Consider the following 25944-nt stretch of genomic DNA (forward strand, 5'->3'; position numbering starts at 1 on the left):
TCTTGGCTAACTGACGGTGGCATGAGACTGTGCCCTTCCCTTCATGGAGTCAGTTAATCAGGAATGAATGCATCGTGCCGTCTCTTCATTCCTGATGATGGACACCTTGTCAGGCATTATCACTTGTTTCTCTTGCTCTGTCAGTTGAATGCTTCACGTAGATTTATGCTCAGGAATCAAAGCTTTCACATGATGGAGGACATGACCAGCCGGTGAAAGGCTGAGGTTGGTGTACCCCAGTGGGTGGGGCTTAGTGGGTGCAGTAGATGTGGACTGACTTAGTTAACAAACCCATCTCCTGTCTTTATAATTGTTGGAAATTTAAACTTGTTGGTTTTAGTTTGGAATTTGTTTGTCAGATGCATTATTGAGGCGTGCTGTCTGTCTCTGTAGGACGGCCCCTCTGGCCATGAACATCATCCACCGCTCAGGTTTTCTGTTTTTCTTTTCTGGATTCCACTCAGTAGCAGTTCATGAGGTAGCTTGAATTTTCCAGTGTTGCACTTAAAGATGTTCCTCAGACAGAGAGCAGACATTATCGCTCCAAACTCACCCTTCTAGCTGTTACATCGCACTTTTCTACCTTAGAGGTGCTCAAAGCGCTTTACAGTGTTGCTTCATTCTCACACACACACACACACACACACACACACACTGATGGTGGAGGCTGCCATTGGAGGTGCCAACCTGTAGCTCTCACCAGGAGCAACTTCGGTGTCTTGCTCAAGGACACTTGGACACGGTAAACAGGGGCAACAGGCTCGACTCAGTGCCCTTGTGGTTACTCGATGCCCTGCTGTGATGCCCACAGCTCTGCTGCTAAAACTATTTGGAGATATCCTTATTTGACTTTAAAGATTGCTTCCCTTTACCCAACTTCTTCCTCTTCAGAAGTCTTTCCACTCATACAAATAATTCAATGTGTTTATCGCAGATAAAGAAGAGGAATGTACATTGAAAGAATCTCTTGTGGAACAATAAAAAGGGCTCTTTTATTCTCCAACTTTCTTGTAACATTCAGCGTGTTTGGAGTCCCAAAAGCTGTCTGGGCAGAGTTCCAGCCTGCAAATCAAAGAAAAGGAAAAGAGTGCTTTGAGCTGTGTGTGATGATTGACTACTGTGAGCAAAAATTCAGAGAGCACTTGTTTATAGCAGAAAACATAATGTACCATAAATTCCACCTCCACTTTTCTAGCTCTCAGATAACATTTTGTCCAATTCGCCGCTGCTTTCTCTGCTGATTAAAAGGAACTCTCAAGCAAAGAGTTTTCAGCCACTGCTGCACTGCTTGTCTCGCTTCCTCTTGTAGTGCTCATTTCTCTGACTGTACTTCTTCCTCTGCCCTGGTTGGTCAGTCATATCTTTCCTATTATTTCCTATCTGTCTTTCCTTCCCTCCCTCACTCTTCTACAGGCTTGGAAAGTGCCACAATGCTGGTCTAACAGTGCAAATGTACTGCTTTTGTGTCTCCACACGGGTACCTGCAGCTTTTTCAAACAGGGACATGATCGGAGATTGGATGAACCTATCTCCAACTCCCAGCCTCCGAATCCTGTCCAAACATTTTACAATAATGTAGAGCTCATATTTATGCATGAGAGAACCCTGCATTGATCTTGACAGTAAAACACATTTATTGTTGCGAGCGGTCTCTTAGCTCTGTAGCTCCACTGCTATCAGCTTTCTGTCCAATTACTGTCTGGAGAGCAGGGTCAGTCACACAGAGCCCAGTCAGTGTTCAAGGTAAGGAGACAACACACACAGAACCCAGAGATGAAGAGTCAGACAGGCCCTTTCTTCAGAAGAGAAGAATAATGAAGGCTTCATGACGAGTGTCATGACCAGAAAATCAGACTTCTTTCTTTGTCCGCCTCATCTGCCGTCAAACACAGGCTGGAGGTTGATGGAGTTGTAAAACGGCATCATAGTTGCATCTTAGTTGGCGACAACAACAACAGTACAAATACACTTTGACGGATGAGCTGGTGGAGGCAGTCCCCACTGTAGCTGCTGTGATGCTAATGTTGGTGCTATGTGCCAGACCTCCTGTCACATGATTGAACACCCTGCTCTAAATGGTGGCTGCAGCTGAATGGAGAGGTTTGTGTCTGATTCGTCATGTGTGTAGCAGACAGACAGGCTTCCTTTACACCAAACCTGGGCTACTCAGCCCTCCTGGTCAGGAGCCACTTTAACACAGAGAGATTTTTGCAGGTGCCCCAGTTCAAAAATGTCCTTTTCTCCCTGAAAGCAAAATGCTTTGAGAAGAAGAAGGACAGCAGCACTGTGATGGTAAGGAGTTAATACCCCGAGGTATTGTGTAGGAATCACAAGTGAAAATGTCATGACACTTTCAGGAAAACAATCATTAGGCCTACCAAGTTAGTTCAACCGTAAGGACTTCCGGTCGGTCCTCAGGTCAGATCAGATGCTTCGATTTCTTCTTCTACTGTTTTCTAGACAGTAGCATCCAATCAGCAGCCACAATTCACAAAGGGACATGATGGCTCTCCCCCAGGTTCTAAAAGTCGGTCTTATTCAGCCAAGGACCTACAACTAAAGAGAAGATAGTCTTCACTAGCACCAGGGAGGGGCCCTGGATTTAAACCCTCAGCCCTGACCTCTCCAGTAGAGCTGCTCAGAGGCTGCAGATCAGACTGTGGTTGCTCCTCGATAAATAGAGCAGAACTCTCTGGGTGAATACACTTTTTAAAAAGATGAAAATTGTCCTCCCATGAAAAGGATCATCGAGTTATGAAACAGTCCCCAGAGACCGAAGCCCTCCAGTGGCCACAGTGGTTATGACAGGGACCAGAGAGGAAATCAGACGAGGGCACTGAGGAGCAGAGCCACTCAAGTGGAATTTATTCATTATCATCAAGACAAAGATTCATTTTTAAGAGTTTCGAAAGCTAAACTTTAGTCGCCACTGCAACAAAGAACATCTGGCAGCATCAGCAGGTTCACACAAAACTCCCAGGTAAAGTTTCATGAAACCTTTTGGACAGTTGGACAAAGTAGAAGCCCAGAGAACAGGGCACACAGGGCAGAAGCACTCGTCAGCGCCGGCGGACGAGCCCAGAACCTTCTGGATCCACATCAGGAGGTGAATCCAAAAACTGCTCTCACTGTGTGTGTTTGATCCCTGACAGTTAAGAGATGTACATCAGGGCCCTCTCTCTCTCTCTCTGTCTTTCTCTCTCTCCACACACACACACACACACACACACACACACACACACACACACACACACACACAGTTCCTTATCTCATTACCCACCAGCATTTTTTCCAGAAATTGTCACCAGCATGTTTTAATATTTTCTCTCATCTTTCAAACCCCTAGAATACTATGTGCTAGGATTTTGAAAAAAGAGCATCTCAAAGGAAAGAACAAAGCCTCTGGTTTCCATTTCATTATAAGTTCTTCTTTTTTCAGAAAAATCAACACGAGTGAAGGCTGTTTTCATCAAAAACAACTAGGATCAGACGAACAGCTGAGAGTCTTGCGTTTTTGTTCAAGACTTTCAGGCATTCTTGAAATTAATGCATTCATTTGTTTGTTTCTTCCCTATTTGACACGTTACTTCCATTTTATAGTATGAACAAATAAACGATCGTATTCAGACAACACGCATCCCTCCGCCTCCTCCTCGTTGTTGGACACAACTGGATTTGTTTCAGTTTACTTGAAGACTTTTCACCTCTCGTCCTAAGAAGGGAAGCGTCTCCAAGGACCTGGAACAACCCGGCCGCCAACGGCAAAGCCAACCACCACCTGGATTTTTAGCTTTACACCAAAAAATGATGAGGATGATGATGTTGATGGACATTTATTCATGTTGGCGAAGTTCACTTGCATTGCTTTGGCCCTTTGATCTTTTGCAAAGTTGTTGAGTGGAGCTAAAAGGAAAGGTCTGAGAGCCCTGCAGCGTCCAGCTCTGCATGCAGTGTTTCTATCACTGGATTCCTTCAGCAGCAAAAGTGAATGCAGCTTTAAGGTTTTGCAGTTTGAGGCATGTTGTTTAGTTTGGTAAACTTAGTTATGACACTACTTGTCCTTTGTTGTCAAGGTTACATGTTTAAAGCAGTCGTTTACATATCGCATACGGATATTCAGATCCCTGTAACAGAACATAATTTGTTTTATTTCTAAAAACAGTAACTTGAGCAACACGCACATTCAAACGTGAAGCTGAAGAGATTATGTGACTGACGGGTGTGACGTGAACGCTGGCTTGATGCCGACTTCTGTCCCTCCATGGTGCAACTCTACACTGAGTTCCTGCTAACAACTGAAGTCATTTGAATGCAGAAACAATATTTCAGTAAATAACTTTTCAGCAACTGAAAAATATCTTTTCTCAGGTTATATTGTGCTTTGAAAGGCATTTCAGTCATCAATATGCACCGGGCCGGCTGTCATCTTTGAAATATGAAGCAATGAAGGAATTTTGATGCAGGAACAACATTTCCACTATAAGTTAAGCGCTGGAATCAGTTTTTGCTAACTCATAATGGATTTTGTCAGATTCAGTTTGTTTGTTGTGTCTTTATCATAATCACTTATGAAAGAGAGCAAAGGTTTTGCCTCCCAGATCTGTAGCAGCTTGGAAACGACACACCTCAGCATAACTTCAGCGCATCGTAAATCCAATCAACTGAATACGTAGTCATAGTAATGAAAACATCAGTGCTTCATGAAGTTTCACAAGAACGACTACAAGCAACAAAATAGAAGAACAACTTCCGTGTGCTCTGCCATGAATCCAACGTTCTGGTGGTCAGAGTCACTGAGCCTGCTGCGTCTCGCTCTGAGGGAGGGAGCAGCGGGAGCCGTCCGTGGTTGGGGTCCGACATGGTTCTGACTGCTGTCAGCAGTCACAGACACACAGATGTTACATGGAAACATTTATGTAATTTTTAGGGAATATATGCAAACTGCAATACGAACATTTAGACAACCAAATAAAAACAGTCCACTTAAAGCAATACAGTAAGATAACAAAGCTAGCTGGGATATCCCAGCGAGGGCGGCGCGCTGGTTGGAGCTCAGATAGGCACCAACTGGCCTAAACCTTAAACCTGCAATGATGTCACCATATTGATGTCCAAAAATGACTTTTAGCATTCAGAGCAAATGTATGGTGACTGTCACAGCTGGATAACGTGAAAGTCATCGCAGCACTTCTCTTACAGAGAGTGACCATTAGAGGACGGGAGGGACGCTACACATTCAATATGGAAAAATCTGTTTTAGAATGTCAGAGCGAGGAAGTTTCAGCCTCCGTCATGTTAGAGCCTGCAAACATTTACACAGGAGGTGGAGATGATAAGTTACACATATTGATTTCTAGTGTCATAATTAATTCAAATGGGGAAAAATATTTCCTATTGATGCATCCTAATCAGTTCCAAATTGCCTCAAAGGTTGAGTCAAAGTCAACTGTCAGGATCGGTTTCTGAAATGGCCTTTTCAGCCAAACGACTTTATGGAATCGATGGCTTGAATGAGGAACAACTAATTGACCTTGAAGGTCCCTGAGAAGCAGCAAGACGACATCTCCACACTCACAGCAGATTCCTACGGTGCGAACGATTCTAAGGCCCCGTTTACACGGTGCAAAAATGGCGATGTTTCCGTGCGTTTTGGCCTTTCATTTACATGAAAACGAAGCTTCACCGAACATGATCATTTCTGAAAACTCCGACCGAAGTGGAGATTTTGAAAAACTCTGTTTTCACGTTTGCATGTAAACGGGGAAACGGACACCGAGGCTTCAAAACGTCCCAGTATGTGACAGAAGCGCCATCAGCGTCATGTGTGCGACCTGTGTTTACAGTTTGTTTGGCTCCTGTGATGATGATGGACGCTGTTACAGTCGTGCTGATTTTTACATTTGTGCAAACACTTTTGGTCTGTTTGCATTTGAAGAGGGTAGCATGGCTTTACGCTTCTCGTTACACTGCCGCCTATAGGTCTGACATGCTCATAGCAGCTCTTAACAAAAAGGCTCTGGTGTCAACAATGTTATCTTTGAAAACGTAGAGGGGGGAAAACATCCGTTTTTGTTAATACCTATGTGGAATCTATGTGAAAACGTGGCCTTAATCATGACTCACACTGAAGTTACTCTTGCAACTACATACAGCAGTCAGGGAAATATAAAACTAGTCCTCTGTTGTTGGACGGAGCTCAGATGGAATCATGACTGGTGCTAAGTTGAACGATGACTTTGTGAGGACGAGTAGAGATCCTTGAAGGTCGCTGCTACCTGATCTATCTGATTAGCTACTTTAGATGAGTTGAAAGAAGCTTACACGTGGTCCGTTCAATGTGTTGGATATGAATGAACGAAAGAGTGAAGTATCTGGAGGATGATGTCACCTCAGCAGGTGTGTTCCTCTGTTTTTGCCAAATCTTTACCTGCATGGTATCAAGTCCCACCCAAACTTAACAGTTGGCTGAGAAGCAAACCTGAGGACATTTGGTCAAAAAATCGGGTCCCTTGTGAATAATGCAGCCCAACCCAGGGTCACTAATAGTTACCTGATCATTGACCGAATTCCTCGACACGAATATTGATAATTATCAAACCATGTGAAAAAACAATCCTAGCATGCAGAACAAAGAAAATCAGTTTCAGCCTAGGAGGTCATGTCATTCATGTTAAAACTGGAATCCTTCACATTAAAACTTAAAATCTCACAACAATAATCAAGGATAACAGCAGTCAAATCCAGCAGGAAAGGGCCAGATCCACCAGGATGTGTGTGGATTAAAAGACTGTCAAAAGGCTTCAACCAGCCAATTTTTGTCTTTTGTCTTGGCTCAGCACCCTGGATAGGAACAAGCTGATGAAGACACCTTTGGAGACAAACGTCTGCTCTGCATGCTGCTTGGCTGACCCGAGGAGCATCTGAGGCTGGAGCCAGCAGCAGTGAGCTGAACTGAGCCGGGCTTGTCCCCCCAGCTCTCCTCACATCTCCTCCTCACTTCCTCTGTGGGTGGGAATAAGACCAGGAGAGGAGGAAAGGAAAGGAGACGAGGACGTGTGAGCCGGGACTAGAGAGGAAGCCTCAGCATTGGTCAGCAACAGATGGTTCCAGCTCCCAAGCAGCCAGCACCCGGACGTAACTGGGTTGCCCAAGGCAATAAAATACCTTTCCACTGACATCACTTCTCCTAAAACCCAAATATCCTCCCAACTTCTTGAGGAACTTCTTGAAAAAGAGCTCCAGTAACTCAAGTCACTGTTTAATATTTGGAATAATTTTGAGCACCGGACAGGTTTCTACTACCAAGTCTGGACCAGTGGTCCAACAGGGGCTCCCCAGAACAGGGTACAGGGCAGTCTGGTACTCTCCTAAACCAACACCTCTCAACATCACTTTTTTATTTTTTTTCCTCCATTTTAAAAATTTGTCAAGTGCACATCCTGCTAGGTTGAGTCAAGGTTTGCATACTCTTGATTAAAAATTACTGCACTGAATTAAAATTAATCACCCCTAAGTCCTCCCGTGTTTCTGGTGTCATGTGCTTGTGTGCTGGTTGACCTCAGGTAACCGCTCAGGTTTCTGCAGATGAGGTCACAAGTGCATCAGAGCACCACTTACCCCACAGGTGAGTCTTGGGTGATTTCCTGAAAATGGAGCGTGAGGAGGAGTGAGGAAGGGTCTCATACAGCTTAAGGGAGTGAGTTCCAGAGGGTGGGGGCAGCATTGGACAAAGCTCTGTCTCCTCTAGGATATGAATGATGATAATTTTTGATTTGCCACAGTTAAAGGAAATAGATTTGAACCCGGGAATAATTCCAGTGATGCGGTTTGTCAGGGTTGAGAGGTCAGCAGTGGGGATTGTTTTTGAGGAGATGAGTCACTGGATATCGTCGGTGAAGCGGTGGAACTGGAGACATAATTGTGGATTGTGTGAGCAAGGGGGAACAGGCACAGCGTAAAGAAGAGGAGGGGGCTTAGACTTGAACCTTGGGCAACACCTTGAAGAACCAGATGAACTGATGCCTGTCAGAGAGGTAGGGTTCAAACCAGGAGAGGCCAGTGCCAGTGACACTGTGCTCCCTGCAATACACCTTTTTATATGCAACTAAGACTGTGTCAGCAGCAGCTTCTTCATCATCTTCACAGCATCACCATCCAAGAGACATCAATGTTAAAGGTTTACGAGTTGGGTGAGAGGGATGTGCGACTGATGATGTCACAGGCGGAGCTGATGTCCAGGAGCATGACGATGTTGAGGTTACCAGAATCACAGGAGAGGAGAAATTCATTGGTGACTTTAGGGAGGGCTGCGTCAGTGCTGGGCCAGAATTGGGGTTGAAATGTTAGTACATGTTGTTGTCAGAAAGAATCTTGAAATTAAAATTTGAACCCAACCCCCAAATCACACCTTCGCTCTAACTTTCACCAGGAACTCAGGAATTATTTCGTTCTAAATTAGGACGGGTCTTTGGTCCCCATGAGAACTAGAGGTCCTGATAAAGTTACTGTTTGTACCAGAAAAGATCTCCAACAAGTATAACACACACACACACACATTCTCTCTCTCTCTCTCTCTCTCTCTCTCTCGCTCTCTTTCCCTCTGCCTTAAATAACAAACTGAAAATAGTCCCCAACAAATGCACCACTTGGCCTGGCGTCAAGAGGATCACGTCATTCAGTCGCTGAACTGTTTTTTTTAACATTTAATGTCTCTTTTTCACTTCCTGTGACCTGCTCGAGGAGTTGATGCCGTATCAGTGCTGTTACTAAGTGCCTCTACCGGTACAGTTCAAGTCATATCTTGAGAAACCATGTTGCTGCAGCATGTGCCAGATGTGCTCACATGTGGTGTGTCTGATTAAAGTGAATAGATTCTGTTCCACTCTGAATCAGCAGCAGACAAAGTGTCCAGCAGAAATGTAAACGATGTTTTAACGAACCGGGTCATGGAGATGACCTCCTACACAACGTGAGTGCTGTCAGTATGAGTCCTAACTGTCTTCCAATTCAAGTTCTTAACAAAATCCATACGTCTTTTCTTGCACCAGACCTTCCAGCGAGTGCACCCGTGTAGCTCACTCGTTTCCTGCAGGCAGCACGTCACTGTTTGATATTCAGCATCATGACAGCTTAAGGAGTCCTGGGAGAGGCCTGCTGACAGATGGCATCATCTACTGAACTTGTTACTGTAACGGCCCCCAGTAGAGCGCAGAAGCTCTGGGGAGAGATTTATCCTGAAGCCCGCGCAGGAGCGGCAGCAGCCTTCAGGCAGGCAGAGAGGTTGTGATGTCAGCCCCTGGCTGTCTGTGACGCCGACGACAGACGCAGTGAATCTCACCTGCAGGTTTAAGTGGCTTTGGGCCGTTTTAATCACTTCAGGTCAGATTAGTGATGAATATTCATGGCACTGGCATTCGTCTCTACATTAATCACAGGTATGTTTTGGGTTTAATCTGGTGTGGATGAATGCACAAGCTGGCCTTGGCTGCAGCCCAGGGGCTCCAGGTTGGCCAGATTTGATCAACTTTTAAGATTAACCTCAGAGAAAAAAAATATCATCGACCCATACTGGGGTGTGGTTGGTTCAGGAAGTTGTACTGCAGATCCAATGGGGTGTATGGAGTAAACGTGTGTGCACCTTTACAAATATAGCAGTTATAGACTTGGAATGGCACAAGTTATTTAGGTTTTGCGTGTATTTTCACAATGAAACAGGACAGATTTATTTCAGTTTCAGAGGTGCCACCGGGATCTTGCTCTGTCTCTCTCTTCCAAACAGATGCATGTGAACACACCTGAACCTGCCCCCCCCCCACCCCCCCACTCTCTCTGAGCTTTTATCTTGTTCTCATGTCTCTGTAGTCTTTATTTCTTCAGGGTTTGGTTCAGGAATGCACTGATGTTCAACATCAGTCTGGTCTAAAGCCACTGAGCAGCACTACAGCCACAGCTCTAGTCCAGGTTTCAGGTTCTTGGTGGTAATGTGGGCGGGGCTAACCAGGGGACTGAAACAGTGACCCTAAGGTGAGAAGATCCCTTGTGAAATCACCTAATTCTCTCTGCTCAAAACCTGAAATGTTTTACATTGAGTGACAATGGTTTCTAGCACTGTCATACACTGTAAAACAAATGACTTCACGGTGCATTCAGGACCAGCTTGTAAACTCCAAGATCTACAGCGACGTGGCTGTGAGAGCTGATTCAAATCCATCCATCCATCGTCGTCTTCTGCTTATTCCTTACTAGTAAGGGTCACGGGGGGGTGGAGCCTATCCCAGCATCTACGGGCGAGAGGCAGGGTTCACCCTGGACAGGTCACCAGTCCATCGCAGGGCCAACATACAGAGACGAAAAACCATTCACTCTCACATTCACACCTACAGTCAATTTAGAGTATCAATCAGCCTCGTCCCCAAATTGATGTCTTTGGACTGTGGGAGGAAGCTGGAGTACCAGAGAGAACCCAGCAGGAACAGGAGAACATGGAGACTCACCCAGAAAGATCCCATGCCAGAGCCGGGACTCGAACCCGGAACCTTCTTGCCGTGAGGCCACAGTGCTGACCACTGCACCACCGTGCAGCCCCTGATTCAAATGAGTATATCCATAAGTATATCCTTTTTTGCTTCCTTTCCTTTGTTCAAATATATTATATAATATATAATCATATTCTGCCATTCCTTTCTTCCCCTTTCACTGCAGAAGGAAGAAACTGTAAAAATTACCAAACTATATTAACTCTTCTCACTGCTACAGATTTTTTCTGACAATCTGTGTTATCACTGTCATGTGGTAGAGGGTGCTATTGGGCACCTTGTGAAAGGACGCTGCACTTCTAGGTCTCAAAACAAGCAGAAGAAGAAGATCCAGGAACTGGAATACGCAGCAGACGGATGGGTGATGTGGTTCAGCATCAGGTGGAGGAACACTTCAGCCATGCAGAGGAGGCGGTTGGATATGCTGGATGTCCGTCAAGCAAAGCTCCAGGAAAGAGCTGGGGGTCTGAGGGGGTCCAATGAGCCTGTGCTTCGTGTGGCACCCAGCTGCAGACCCCCTTCAGCAGCCTCTGAGGCAGTGATGGGCTTTTTTTCATTTATTTCTGGCAGTAGTGATGCATGTCCTGGTTCCCAGTATGCATGTACATGCAAATAAATTCAATTCATAATAACAAATCCTTTGTTTTATGAAAAAAGTGAACCAAAATCATGCTGAAAAGGAAGGAGCATATTGACTTCAAAACAAGAGCATCAAATACTAATGTTCATAATCTTAATACAGGCTTCATTTAAACACGTGAGTTTATTTTGTTCTGTTGCTCGTCTGATAGTTATATAGTAATATCTGCTTCTGCTGAGAGGGATTAGTTTATAAGCCAAGTATCAATGATTGACAACAGCTCATTGATCAGGAGCAGGTCACACTGTTCGGAAAAGTTCATCTCAATCCAAGAAAAAGTTCTTGCATCTAAAAGCCACTGACCACAAATCAGGAATCCAAACTTTCTTCCTGACCTGATTTTTACATTCACAGGCTGTGTGTCTCGCCACTGCTGAGCAGAAGCCTTTGGCCTGCTCGAGGTTTCAACTTCAGTCAGTTTTGAATGTGTTCAGGGATCCTGACTGGATCCTTTGGAGTGAAGAATCCACCACCGAAGATCGAGGAGTTTACAGAGGTGCAGATCTGGGCTCCTGAGTCTTTGGCTGGTCTGGGGGACACTGGAGTCCAACTGAAATTGGGTTTTTAGTAATATAGAACACAATGTTATGATAATATTTACCCTTTCAAATAAATACATGTCTTAATCCATTTATGCCCATCTTTATTATACACCAAGTTTAAAAATTATTCAGCGGCTGCAGTAACATTTTCAGAGTGTACAAACCGCAATACACCATCTATCCATCCATCCATTGTCGTGGAGGGGTGGAGCCTATCCCAGCAGCCTTCCCCCTGGACAGGTCACCAGTCCATGGCAGGGCCAACACATAGAGACAGACAACCATTGGCTCTCCCAGCCACGCCTACGGTCAATTTAGAGTCTGGATTAACCTGGTCCCTCTTGATGTCTTTGGACTGTGGAGGAAGCTGGAGTACCAGAGAGAACCCAGCAGGAACAGGGAGAACATGGAGACTCACCCAGAAAGACCCCGTGCTGCAGCCGGGGCTCCACCCACAACCTTCTTGCTGGGGGGTGACAGTGCTGACCACTGCTCCACCGTGCCGCCTACTGCAATACACACTTCAAGAAAAACTAAACTTCATGCCAACTACAAGACCCTTAACTGTGTGGGTTGTCTCAGTACACACACACACACACACACACACAGACACACACACACACAGACACACACACACACACACACACACACACACACACCGGGCCTATTACAGTCTCATTAGTTAGCCTAATGCATTACAAATGGGTCCTTCTGCATGGAGCCGTGACAGATTACAGGTTAGTATTGAAAGTATTTTCTATTAGATGACATGTAGGCATTTTATTGTGACAGGTGCATTTTTAAACTTTCAAAGAAGAATTTGTGTGATGACAGTTGGAGTAAATTGTCCTCAGATAGTGGACGTGCTGTCCTGAAGGCAAATCTGAGTGTTTATCTGTCAGAGCATGACGACCTGCCTCAGCAGCCGCGTCCGACATCCAATCACACTGACCTGTTGATTCAGAGGAGCCAGGAAATGCTTGTGGCGTTCTCCTCATCTATATGCAGGCTGTGTATCCACAACAACAACAGAAGAGGCAGGATGAAACACACAAGGCAGGCAGGCTGTTCTGGGGATTAAGAGGCAGTGTAAACTGAGGAGACCTGGATGCTGCTGTGTGTGTGTGTGTGTGTGTGTGTGTGTGTGTGTGTGTGTGTGTGTGTGTGTGTGTGTGTGTGTGTGGACTGTACATAAATTGAAACTTAATTACACTTGGAGTAGGAGGCTATGCATGCAAAGCGGTGTGCAGTGTTTTATGTCCACTCTTCCTGGCTGTACTGACATTTTCTTTGGGGTTAGTACTTTAGGCCCCTGAACAATCAACCACAGGGGCGTAATCTCAGACTGTCTCTCGAACGATTGTTCCGCCTATGGAAAACTAGATCCACAATTCACTGGAGAGACACGTGAGAACCGCTGTTCCTGCAGGCAATAACATCAAGGTTAAAGAACTTGTCTACGGCTGCAGCTCCCCAGCAAATATGTTTGCTCTCCGTACAGGGGGCTGCGTTATGGCTCTACTATAGTGGCTGCTGTGTGGGTTCCCGGCGCTCGCCTGCAGCTACAAAGTCAGCCATCTCTGAAGTGTGAAAGCCAGGCTTTTAAAGCACAGGAATGGAATTTTCTTTGGAGTTTTCCAAAAGCTGCCACGGACTACAGGATTACGATTGCTACAGGGTTGTTTTGCTACACTTTGACTTAATGAAACAAGCTAAGCAGCTGCAGGCGAGGCAGAACATGGCAGGAGACCAGCCAACTCCCCACGCAAAAACAGTTTGGGCTGTTTTTGGGGTAATACTACCACAAAATGGGCTCTAAACTAGATATTTTTGTAAAATCACACACCAGTGACTTCCATCCAGTTTAGATTCACTTGAGTCACCTGTGAAGTCGGAGCCAGGCGTCTGGTGATTGGATCCCACTGCTGACGGCAGGAGCGCCGTGACATCAGTCATGAATGTAATGGAGTTTTAATGTTCAAGTGTTAAATGACCTTTTGTTTTGCTCTGATGGTTCAACACAGAGCTTAACCACATTGCAGTTTGGCAGATGTCGAACTTCCTCAGAGCGCTTCAACACGACCACAAAAGCAGGAACAGATACACGAAGGGGAGTTACGTCTACCTCTGCAGGGACGCCCCCGCCCCCCCCCCATCATGTTTCTCTTATAAAGTTGTGATGATTGTTGATCGAGCCTCCATCTACTTGCTCACAGGAAACTACTGCAATGTTTCTCCATGTAATCAATCAGTCTGAGTGTTGTTTGCATTGCGTGTGCAGCTTTTGAAGCAGCAACAAGTGTCTGATGGTGTCAAGGCCACTGACCTAAAACTGTACGTGTCAGCGGCAATGATGGGAATAACGGCGTTAAAATAAACGGCGTTACTAACAGCGTTACTTTTTTCAGTAACGGGTACTCTAAGTAAGTACTTTGTCTATCGTTACAACGCCGTTACCGTTACCAACACGTCATTACTCCACGTTACTGAAGCGACTCATTGAAGCTGCCATCGGCTCGGCTCACACAGACACAGGAGCCGCAAATACATGTTTTGTTTTGTTTTTTTCTCATTTGGTGCGGGGGGAGGGGGAGGGGCGAGATAACTGCCTAATGATGATTGGCTAAGAGAGAGTAACGATTTCACGGTGAGCCAACCAGAGACATCAGGTGGGCGGGTGTTTACTCACGAACCCAGCACGTAGCAGTACACACGCAAACTATCAGAGACAGCGAGTCCGGAGTCGCAGGGAAAGACAGCGTTTTCAAGGTGGAAATGGAGGCACTACTTTAACTTCATGGAGGTTAAAGGTCAAAACGTACAGATTGAGTGGGCGTTATGTCGTCCCAGAGCGAGAGTGAAGAGGCTGTCAACGTCCAATGTCAGCATTTAATGAAGCGCCTCTCAACGGCCCGACTCTTCTTCTACTAAACGAGTGGCCAGAAACTCCGTTGACACCGCTGACGGTGACAGCACGTAGGAGCTGTTCAGGTGAGCTCCGCTAACAGAGAAGGACAGGAGCCACGCGTCCCAGCAGCCACAGCAGGATTTTTCTGCCCCGCTCCACAAAAACTTGACACAGACAGAACTTAACGAACTGATAGGCCTTTATGTTGAAAACAGGCTGCTGTTGTCAGCAGGTGATTCAGACTCCTTCAGAGACCTCATAGGCACCCCCCCCCCCCAAAAAAAAAATAAACCCCTCCAAATTCTTTGACATTTTAAACTTAAAAGAAAAAAGAGTAATGCAATAGTTACTTTCCCAGGTAACTAGTTACTTTCATCGTGGAGTAACTCAGTTACTAACTCAGTCACTTTTTGGGAGAAGTAACAAGTAACTGTAACTAATTACTTTTTCACAGTAATGTGCCCAACTCTGGTCAGCGGTGCTTCAGAGGAGGGAAATGAGAACTCTGGAGCAGGCAGGGGCAGCAAATGTTTATGAACTAAGGGCAAATTAACTTGTGACTGCAGCTGATGAAGACCACCTGAGAAGGAAAGTCCTCCTCCGTACCCACAAAGTGTGTTTTGAACGGAGGAAAAGGTCTTTGTAGGGCCAAGACACTTATTTGTGAGTACTTGAAAGACAAACTATACTATTTGATTGAAGTATCACTTTACCTGACTGGGAAGACAGAGGAGCTGTACATACAAGGGTGAGAGGTAATGATGTCATAGCGAGGCTCAGAGGACTCGGGGGGGGGGGTCATCATAATAAACACTAACAATCATTCTCAGAATATGTGGAAGATTTCCTGTCGTCACTCTTTTAGGGCACGACTGGCATTGACTGAGCTGCTCTCAAATGCCAGTTTACGCCAAAGACTGACGATGAAACAACTTGAAACTTGTAACAGGCTGAAAGTTGCCACTTCACACCGCTGCATCTAGGTGAGACTGTGCATCGTTTCCGTAGCAACAACTCCCTGCACTTCCTCAGCATGAATGACAGCAGTTATAGCAAATTATTGTTATAGTTGCAGCTATTATGGTGAAAACATAAACAGAGAGGATGGAGGATTGGCAGGCTACCCAGGGGCTGGTGCATGTTTACTCCCTGAATTTCAGACAGGAGTCAGAACCTCTTGTCAGATTCTCCTTGTTCATTCCCAGAGGAGTTCCGGTGGTTACAGGCTGCGGTATCGCTCACTCTTCTGAAAACACACACTGACCTCTGAGCTCGTTTTCACCCAGAAAACTGCTGCTTACTGGACATTTTCTCTTTTTTTGGGACAATTCTCTGTAAACCGCAGAGATGAGTGTGTATGAAAAACCCAGTGGACCGGCCAGGCTGACCGCAGCAACCATGTCAGGAGTCACTTAAACCACCTTCCATCCCCGTTCAGATGCTGGTTTGAACTGCAGCAGATACTCGTGACCGCGTGGATGTGCCCAAATGCGCCAGGTTGCTGCCGTGTGATTGGCTGATCAGATATTTGCATTAATGAGAAGTTGAACAGGTGAACCTAAGAAAGTGGCTGGTGAGCAAATATGAATTTGGGTCATGAGAATATCACAAAGAGCTCTCAGTGCTACTCAACACAGTTTATTATTCCATCTTCCGGCCTCCACGTGTATTAAAGCATATCTCATTTCTTGCAGGGCTTTTGAATTATACTGCATGAGTGTGAGGAAGAGGTGGATGTGAGCACGTCCCTCTTTGTTAGCAGTGCTGCCGACGGCTGCATGAGGCTGCTTGTGTTTAGTTGGTTTAAGAAGCAAAGGGCTATGAGGCTGCTTGTGTTTAGTTGGTTTAAGAAGCAAAGGGCTGCTTCCTCATTAAGGAAATGAGAGAAGTTCTTGCACCAGAATTACTGAGTCCGGTGAAATGAGGCTGACAGAGAGAATTGATTGGGGTTGTTCCTCAGCACAAGCTGTTTATCTCCTCTTTATACCTCAAACCCCTCTTATGCACTCACACGGCTGCGCTGTTGGAACTTCAGGATGGAGCTCTTTGTGCCAGAGATACATGTGGAAACAGCTGGACGTGAACTGATGTTGATCAGGGGTGAGGGCAGTTAGCATAAAGAGATTTTAGCAGGGGGAGAGGGGAGGATGGAGGGGAGGATGTTACCTTTATTATCTGTTCATATTAAACCCTGAACATCACTGTACCATCGACTGAGACTGGAGCCTGCTGTCCTCCCTGCTGCTGTCCTCCCTGCTGCTGTCCTCCCTGCTCATACCAACGTATCAGCCTCATCAACTCGTCCTCTATGCTAGTTTTATGGAATTTAATATTTCCCCCCCATAATTCCAGGATTTTTTGTTGGTGGCAGGTTGTAAAAACTGAATTGTTTTTATGGACAGATAAATAAGAGCATTTTTATGTCAGGGCTGAACCCAACTGTACCCCTGGCCTCTGACGGTGTGTCTGAGGGTACCAAACGTCTTCACTCAGGTCCTCAGACGGACAGCAGACGGATGCTGGCTGACGGTGATGATGGTGGTTAGACAATGACAGCAGCAGATGGAGACGACGATACTCCTCTTCATGTGTGCTGCACTAACCAGAGCAGTTCAATCATTGCTCTCTGTTTCTCTCTCTCTCTTTTGCATCATCTAACAATTACACAAACTTAAAGGAGAAGAGGGTTTGTGTGTGTGGGGGGGGGGGGGGGAGTGGCAGTGGGGAGAAAGAAAAACAGGCCTGGGAAGATGAGTTCTTCGCTCGTCAATTCAGCCGGTCACGTCGATTAAGATGTGAACTTCTACACTTCCAGCAGTTCACATTCAGCTCAGGGGCCTTATCTGAAATTAAAAAAGTCCCCTTCTCCTGGCTTTGAAGTTTTTCTGAGCCACTCAAACACTCCATTTGGAGGATGTGGAAGCTAAAGGAGGCTTTGATTTTTGGAGTCAGCTTTGCCTGTCACTTTGTGTTACATGCTGACGGATCTAAAGGCTAAAACGGAGCAACACTGCCTTGCTGTCAGCCTTCCCACCCTCCATTCTAATGTTGGATTGTGCTTTTATTGACTGGCAAACAGAGAGAGGCCTGGATTAAAGAACAACGTAGCAGGGAGCCATGAGATGTGCTGTTGCTGAGTCCCATTGTGTGGGTTCTTATTTGACTCGGAACCGTGGTTCTGAGTGTTGTTGTGTTACTCTATGGTGTTGTACATAAGACTCTCTGCTTACAGTGCTGCATCAACATTTAACATTCAACCTGTGCCCTTATTCAGTGACTCGTGCGCACATTAGTAGACATTTATATATTATATATATTTGTGCTGTCTTGTCTAATTTTCAGCTGTAGTTCCTGAGCAGGTGTGATAACAGCCAAAAAGCCTGAAAAGCACATGAAAAGAGGAACAGTGCTCCTGTGCATGCAGCAGAGCACGCTTCACAAGAAGACTTACAATACGAAAGGCAACAGCACATACGACAGCTTACAGTGTTTTCATTCCACTGCCTTTAGGAAGGGTTTTCAATAAATGTCATCATTTCCAGCTCAATAAGTCCTGATTATTTTGTTATGTCTTATTTTTACTACTCTGCTGTATAACATCATATAGTATCGTATTGTAGCATATGGTTGTGTAGTGTAGTGTAGCATAGCGTATTGTAGCATATCTTTTCATATTGTAGTGTAGTGTAGCGTATCGTAGCATGGCATAGCATATGGTAGCAGCGTGTAGCGTATTGTACTGTATCGTAGTGTATCAGAGTGTATCATATCCTATTGTAGCGTATTCTACTGTAGCGTATCATAGTGTATCATTCTCTATTGTAGCGTATTGTACCATAGCACATCATAGTCTTTCCTATCCTATTGTCGCGTATTGTACTGTAGCGTATCATAGCCTTTCCTATCCTATTGTAGCGTATTTTATTATAGCGTATCAAAGCATATTATACTGTAGCGTATCATAGCCTTTCCTATCCCATTGTAGCGTATTTTATGATAGCATATCAAAACATATTGTACTGTAGCATATCATAGCCTTTCCTATCCCATTGTAGCGTATTTTATGATAGCATATCAAAACATATTGTACTGTAGCGTATCATAGCATATCATACACTATTTTAGCATATTGTACTGTAGCGTATCAAAGTGTATCATACCCTATTGTAGCATATTGTACTGTAGCGTATCATAGTGTATCCTATCCTATTGTAGCCTATTTTACTGTAGCGTATTGAAGCATATTGTACTGTAGCGTATCATACACTATTTTAGCATATTGTACTGTAGCATTTCATAGTGTATCCTATCCTATTGTAGCGTATTTTACAGTAGCGCATCGTAGCATATTGTACTGTTGCGTATCATAGTGTATCATACCCTATTTTAGCATATTGTACTGTAGCATATCATAGTGTATCCTATCTTATTGTAGCGCATTTTTCAGTAGCGTATCGTAGCATATTGTACTGTAGCATATAATAGTGTATCATACCCTGTTGTAGCATATTGTACTGTAGCATATCATAGCGTATCTTACCCTATTTTAGCGTATTGTATTGTTGCATATCATAGTGTATCCTGTCCTATTGTAGCATACTTTACTGTAGCGTATCATAGCATATTGTACTGTAGCGTATCATAGTGTATCATATCCTATTTTAGCATATTGTACTGTAGCATATCATAGTGTATCCTATCTTATTGTAGCGTATTTTTCAGTAGCGTATCGTAGCATATTGTACTGTTGCGTATCATAGTGTATCATACCCTATTTTAGCGTATTGTGCTGTTGCATATCATAGTGTATCCTGTCCTATTGTAGCGTATTTTACTGTAGCGTATCGTAGCATATTGTACTCTTGCGTATCATATCCTATTGTAGCGTATTGTACTGTAGCGTTTCATATTGTATCATTCTCTATTGTAGCGTATTGTACCGTAGCGTATCATAGTGTATCCTATTGTAGCGTATTTTACTGTAGCATTTCATAGTGTATCATACCCTATTTTAGCGTATTGTGCTGTTGCATATCATAGTGTATCCTGTCCAATTGTAGCGTATTTTACAGTAGCGTATTGTAGCATATTGTACTGTAGCATATAATAGTGTATCATACCCTGTTGTAGCGTATTGTACTGTAGCATATCATAGCGTATCATACCCTATTTTAACGTATTGTATTGTTGCATATCATAGTGTATCCTGTCCTATTGTAGCATACTTTACTGTAGCGTATCGTAGCATATTGTACTGTAGCGTATCATAGTGTATCATATCCTATTTTAGCATATTGTACTGTAGCATATCATAGTGTATCCTATCTTATTGTAGCGTATTTTTCAGTAGCGTATCGTAGCATATTGTACTGTAGCGTATCATAGTGTATCATACGCTATTGTAGCGTATTGTACTGTAGCGTATCATAGTGTATCATACCCTATTTTAGCATATTGTACTGTAGCATATCATAGTGTATCCTATCCTATTGTAGCGTATTTTACAGTAGCGTATCGTAGCGTATTGTACTGTAGCATATCATAGTGTATCATACCCTATTTTAGCGTATTGTGCTGTTGCATATCATAGTGTATCCTGTCCTATTGTAGCGTATTTTACTGTAGCGTATCGTAGCATATTGTACTCTTGCGTATCATATCCTATTGTAGCGTATTGTACTGTAGCGTTTCATATTGTATCATTCTCTATTGTAGCGTATTGTACCGTAGCATATCATAGTGTATCCTATTGTAGCGTATTTTACTGTAGCATATCATAGTGTATCATACCCTATTTTAGCGTATTGTGCTGTTGCATATCATAGTGTATCCTGTCCAATTGTAGCGTATTTTACAGTAGCGTATCATAGCATATTGTAATGTAGCATATCATAGTGTATCATACCCTATTGTAGCGTATTGTACTGTAGCATATCATAGTGTATCCTATCCTATCTTAGCGTATTTTACTGTAGCGTATCATAGTGTATCACATACCATTGTGCACTGAAATCCTGTGATGGCGCCATCTCCTGGTCAGCATGTGCCAGTTTTGCATCCGAGATATGTGCAGTGGTGATTCTGAAAGTTTTACTGCAGAACAGTCCCAAAAGTTTAACCCAAACAAAACATAATGTAATGATGACAATACAGATCTGCTGGTTGTGGTTGCACTGCCCACTTGGTTGGACCCCTAATGACATCCATCCAAGGCCACTTTACAAAGACAAACTGATACAAACTGATGAGCATAAATAAGAGTAAGTATAATGGTGACTGGCAGGTTTACAGGGAACCAGAGGTAGAATAGCATTTGTCAGAGTTCTCTGGTTCACTCAACAACCCTCAGCTCTAAAATCTTTGAGTTCCATCACTGCTGCTGGTCACGTGACTCAATGTTAGTGGGAGATGAGTGGAGACGGAAATAGTTTGATCAAATCTTATTGTCAGTAAATAAACATATAAAATATGATGAGACACATACAGCCAACAAGAATTTGACATGTGTTACCTTGACCTCAATCCTTTCCCTGCGTGTACGTGTAAGAATCGGCGCCGATAATCACTTTACAGGTATGAAGCTTCTGCCTCAAACACCAGAGTGGACTTTAAAAGACAAGGACAAGATCCACGTCAGCACCAACTGTTTTGGTTTTGGGACAGTTTGTCTGTCAAATGAACCACAAAGAAGCAGATAAATATCATGTAATGTTGGTCAAATAACTAATAACTAACTTTACCAAGTCAAAACTTACAGTCACTGGAGAGGAGCCATTCTGTGTGGACCAAAACGAGAGAATCAAGTCTGATGGAGTGTATTCACCATCTTAACTGAACCTCTTTTTTGTTTGTTTGTTTGGAACTGAACCGATGATTTAAACAGAATTTAGATTTTTGTTGTGAATGTATTTATGTATTTCCAGGCACAAACTTGCCTGATGGGGAGCATTTGCCTTCATCTGTAAAGAGAGGAAGCATCCAGAAGCACAAGGACACAGGATCCACTAATTAATATTATCTGCCATTTGGTTGGCTGTGAGGTGACATTCGGTGGCACTTTGCCACCCTCTGGCAGCAGGAGGCGCCACTCTGACTGCCGTTCCAACTGACAGGGAGTTGGCTGGCTGTGACACGGAAGCTGGGAATGTCTCCTGTGTTTCAAGGGAAATCTTCCTGGCAGGGCTCCTCCTCTCCAGCAGTCTGGCCAGACAGAGTCATGGACAGCCGAGCTAAATCCAAACAGCGGCAGTAAACAGCATTTGTAATGGGATATTAGCAGGAGCTGTTTGCTCATTTGGAGTGTCTGTCTGATTTCATGGCCGACATCTGAGAGCTCCAGAGGTGTATTTCAGGCAGAGAGCCCCCACCTCTAATCACTTCTGGCATCTGCCAGTCCCACTCTGACCAAACTTAACAGCATCTGGAGGGAGCCTATGTCAATGTGCATGTAATGGCTGCAATAAATTAAAGCCATATGACCTTTATCCCTCTGGAGAGCCACCAAAAGCACTCAGAGGTGGCACAGAGGACATTGTAATGATATACACCTCCACTCAAACAGACACAGTAATGGGCTCCTTATATCCCCAGACAGCACCTGGCACGCGGTGCACGCCGGCCCTCCGCCGTCTCCAGCGACAGTTAAAGTCAAAGTTTATGATTCTTTCAGAGTAAACAACAGAGAGGAAAGGGGGAGTGTCTGGAGAGAGTCTGGGTTCACGAGAAATCCACCACTATAAACTTGGCTAATGGCTGGAGGTCGGAGGTCCTGCCAACGAGGTTTTGTGACTTGTTTTCTGAAACCTATAAGCTGATTCTAAGTACGAGTGCCCCTTGTTTGGCGGCAGGGCATCACAGAGTCATTCAGTCGACTGTCATCTCGGTCAGAACACAGTTTCTGTCTAATGTCCTCTCATCTTTGATCTCCGACTGCCTTGATCACAAACTTGCATGAATGCTTACAGATGTGAATGCATGCTTACAGATGTGATGGAAGCTTCCAGAATCTTGTCAGTCACCTCAGCTGTGGACGCCCCAGACCCCTTAGACCCTGTACTTCAAACTCGGCATTACTTCCTTGAGACACCAGCAAGGCTCATGCATACAAAGACTTTTTGATTAACATCCATCCATCCATTTTCTACCTCTTATCCTGTTAAGGGTGGAGGAGGGTGGAGCCTATCCCAGCAGCCTTCAGGTGAGAGGTGGGCTTCACCCTGGATGGGTCACCAGTCCATGGCAGGGCCAACACATATAGACAGACAACCATTGGCTCTCACAGCCACGCCTACGGTCAATTTAGAGTCTGGATTAACCTGGTCCCCTCTTGATGTCTTTGGACTGTGGAGGAAGCTGGAGTACCAGAGAGAACCCACGCAAGAACAGGGAGAACATGCAGACTCACACAGAAAGACCCTGTGCTCCAGTCAGGACTCAAACCCAGAACCTTCTTGCTGGGAGGTGACCACTGCACCACTGTGCCGCCCTTTTTGATGAACATATTCAAACTAAAACATGCCTCTCGTTTGAGGGTGATGTCTCCACACCTCCCTGCCTACTCTATGACTTCCGTCTCAGAGTTCTCACTTTGATCTCTGGGCTCTCACTTTAATGTCTGGTTTGTCAGTGACATTAGAGAACTGCGCTTCCACAGTACTGTCTGTGTGAAGCATCGAGTAGGGATGTCCTGACTCGATCATGTGATGGGAATTCAATCATGGCAATTGTCACATATTAGAGACATCTGGAGGTACAAAAATACAGCTTAAGGGAACAACAGGGGCTTAGTTTTAACTTGCAAACATCAGCGTTTCCTGTTGCACATGTGGCAGAAACACCACTGTAAACCTTTAACAGATTAGTGGTAGTAGCTAGTAACCAGGACGAATATGAAGCTGGCGCCTCAGGGCAGTGAAAATGTCACGGGTCAGAAATGTTTGAAACTGGAAAGTAAAAACAATGCAACAGCCATTTGTAATGTCTGCAAATTGGACTTTTAACAAGGTGGGAAGAACAGAGCTGCGTTCAACGCCACAAATTTGATACTCCACCTGAATAACAAGCACTCAGAGCCGCTCAGTATTCTGAGCTCACTTAGACAACTCAGGCAGGGACACCAAGCTGGGCGACACTAAAGGAGACTGAAAGATAGAGAGGAATTGCTTGAGGCCCGTAAAAAGGCCAAGAAGATCGGAGCCAAGATGGCTGGATTCCTGGCGCGGGAGGAGCAGCCGTCTGCGACACACTTGGGGCCTCTCGCCCTCTTGCTATGCACCCGCCTTGGAGCTTCATACACACCTGACTCCTTTTATCAGACCTGTCTGCTTTGGGTTTACCGCAGACATCTGGAGCTGGTTTTCCCTCTAAACTCATCGCAGAAGTATCATAGTGGGACTCGATATAAGCAGATACTCAAAATCAAAGGACTCGGACTCAGGAGTGCAGACAGATGACCAGGACAACAAGTTACACAGTGATGTCACTGTCTGGGTCCATTTGTCATCAAAAGTAATGAAATCACCATGAGGAATAACGACCTGGAATAAATGTCCCTCACGGCTCCCCTCTGACAGCACCAAACTCACTGATTCAGTGTCATGAACGCACCAATGATGGTGCAGAGGTAGCAGTTTGTAAGTGATTCAGCAATGACACGAATCATGACAGTCACAATCATCAACAGCCCAACGAGTCGGAGGTTTTTTTGAGTTGTTGGTGAGGAGGATGTTTGCAGATTCTTCCCTCTTTGGCAACGTTACAAACATCCGCATGTGTATTTTAGAGCGTGTATCTCAATAATAGCAGGCCGATGTGTTTGCAGAGCTCAGTGTCATGGTGAAGCTTCATTAAGGTGTCGGTCATGTGACCTGGGTTGTTCAAATAAGAGACGGGATGATGCTTTTGGTTTGATTACACCGGGTGTTGACAGTGGCAACCCCCGCCTCTCCTCCGCCCCCGCAGACTTCCTGTTCCTCTGAGGTTGCCAAATGTTTCCTCAGCGTTCTCATAACTAACATGGCCGCTTGAACCGACGTAGACCTGTGTTGTAATCAGGTGTTCAGGACATTGCTGATGGTGTTTCAGGTCTAATTCAAGAAGACAAAGAATTTGAATCTGAACTGTGCAGCTGATATTTCTCACCTTGTCTGGCGTGAGGTTAGTGATGTCATCACATTCCCAAAAATTGAGCAACATAATCAACAGTGCTGAGTCTAACCCACCAAAAGTTGCAATCAGCCATCATTATCATTAACTATTAGCACATTCGTCAAAACCCAGAAAATCACAGCGAGGAAAAAGAAATGCATTTGCCTCATTTGAGTAAAATGATTCATCCTCTTTTTGTCTTTCCGCTCTGCTTTTTCTCCGTCCTCCATCTTGTCTCCTACTGAGACAATCAATCCTTAATCACCCTCCCCACTGCAGCGAGCCGCACAACTCCGTCTGTGCTAAATTATGCTAATCACATTCCTCCGATGATTACGCCACCGAGTCAACATTGATCTTCCTCCGTGACCTCGGAACAACACAGACCCTCCAGTCAAAAAGATAAGTGTCTGTGTGTGTGTGTGTGTGTGTGTGTGTGTGTGTGTGTGTGTGTGTGTGTGTGTGTGTTTTGGGGCTGAATAACTGTCTATAGTTCAACACTGGACAGACACAAAGGGCTGATGAAAACTGAAAAGAAAGTGTGGAAAGGGGTGGATAATTTGTTCGAAGCTGAACACATTCATGCAGGTGGAAAAGCATTTAGATCATTATGGGATGTTCAAACTCTCCAGATAAATGTAGCCTACTAACACGAGTATCTATATAATGATGATCAGGTCCTGGCAGGATTACCAGGGAAATGCAGTGTGCATTTTTCAGGTGATTGAAAATTTTAGCAAGTTTTTAGCCTGAGGGTTCAGAGCTTTGTGCTAATAAAATTATCAATTCCAGGGGTTTAACAATAAAGACGGAATTTCATGCAGTTTTGTGAAAAAGCGTCATCCAGTGGGCGGGTAGCCATCAGGCCATCCCGACCAGCGGGCCAGCCCCTGCGGACCAGTCCTAAGATTCAGCTGGATTGATTCAGAGATGATATGGTGATAATTACATACGAGTGATGCAGCACCAGGCCACAGTGGGAGAACCACCAGGCTGAGAAGCGCAGCACAAAATAGAGCTGCAGGCAGCTGAGGAGGTCTGGGGCCCAGCAGGAATATTGGAGCTCTCAAGACTTTATGTCAACTGTAGCACATCTGAATGCACATGCAGCTGACTGAGGACTGTGGTGTGGCTTCAGTCACAACTTTCAGAAGCTGACCATTAATAACTTGA

This window comes from Aulostomus chinensis, chromosome 11 (assembly GCF_037954235.1).
Source record: "Aulostomus chinensis isolate RoL2024-O1b breed Wild chromosome 11, RoL_Achi_v1.0, whole genome shotgun sequence".
NCBI lineage: Eukaryota > Metazoa > Chordata > Actinopteri > Syngnathiformes > Aulostomidae > Aulostomus > Aulostomus chinensis.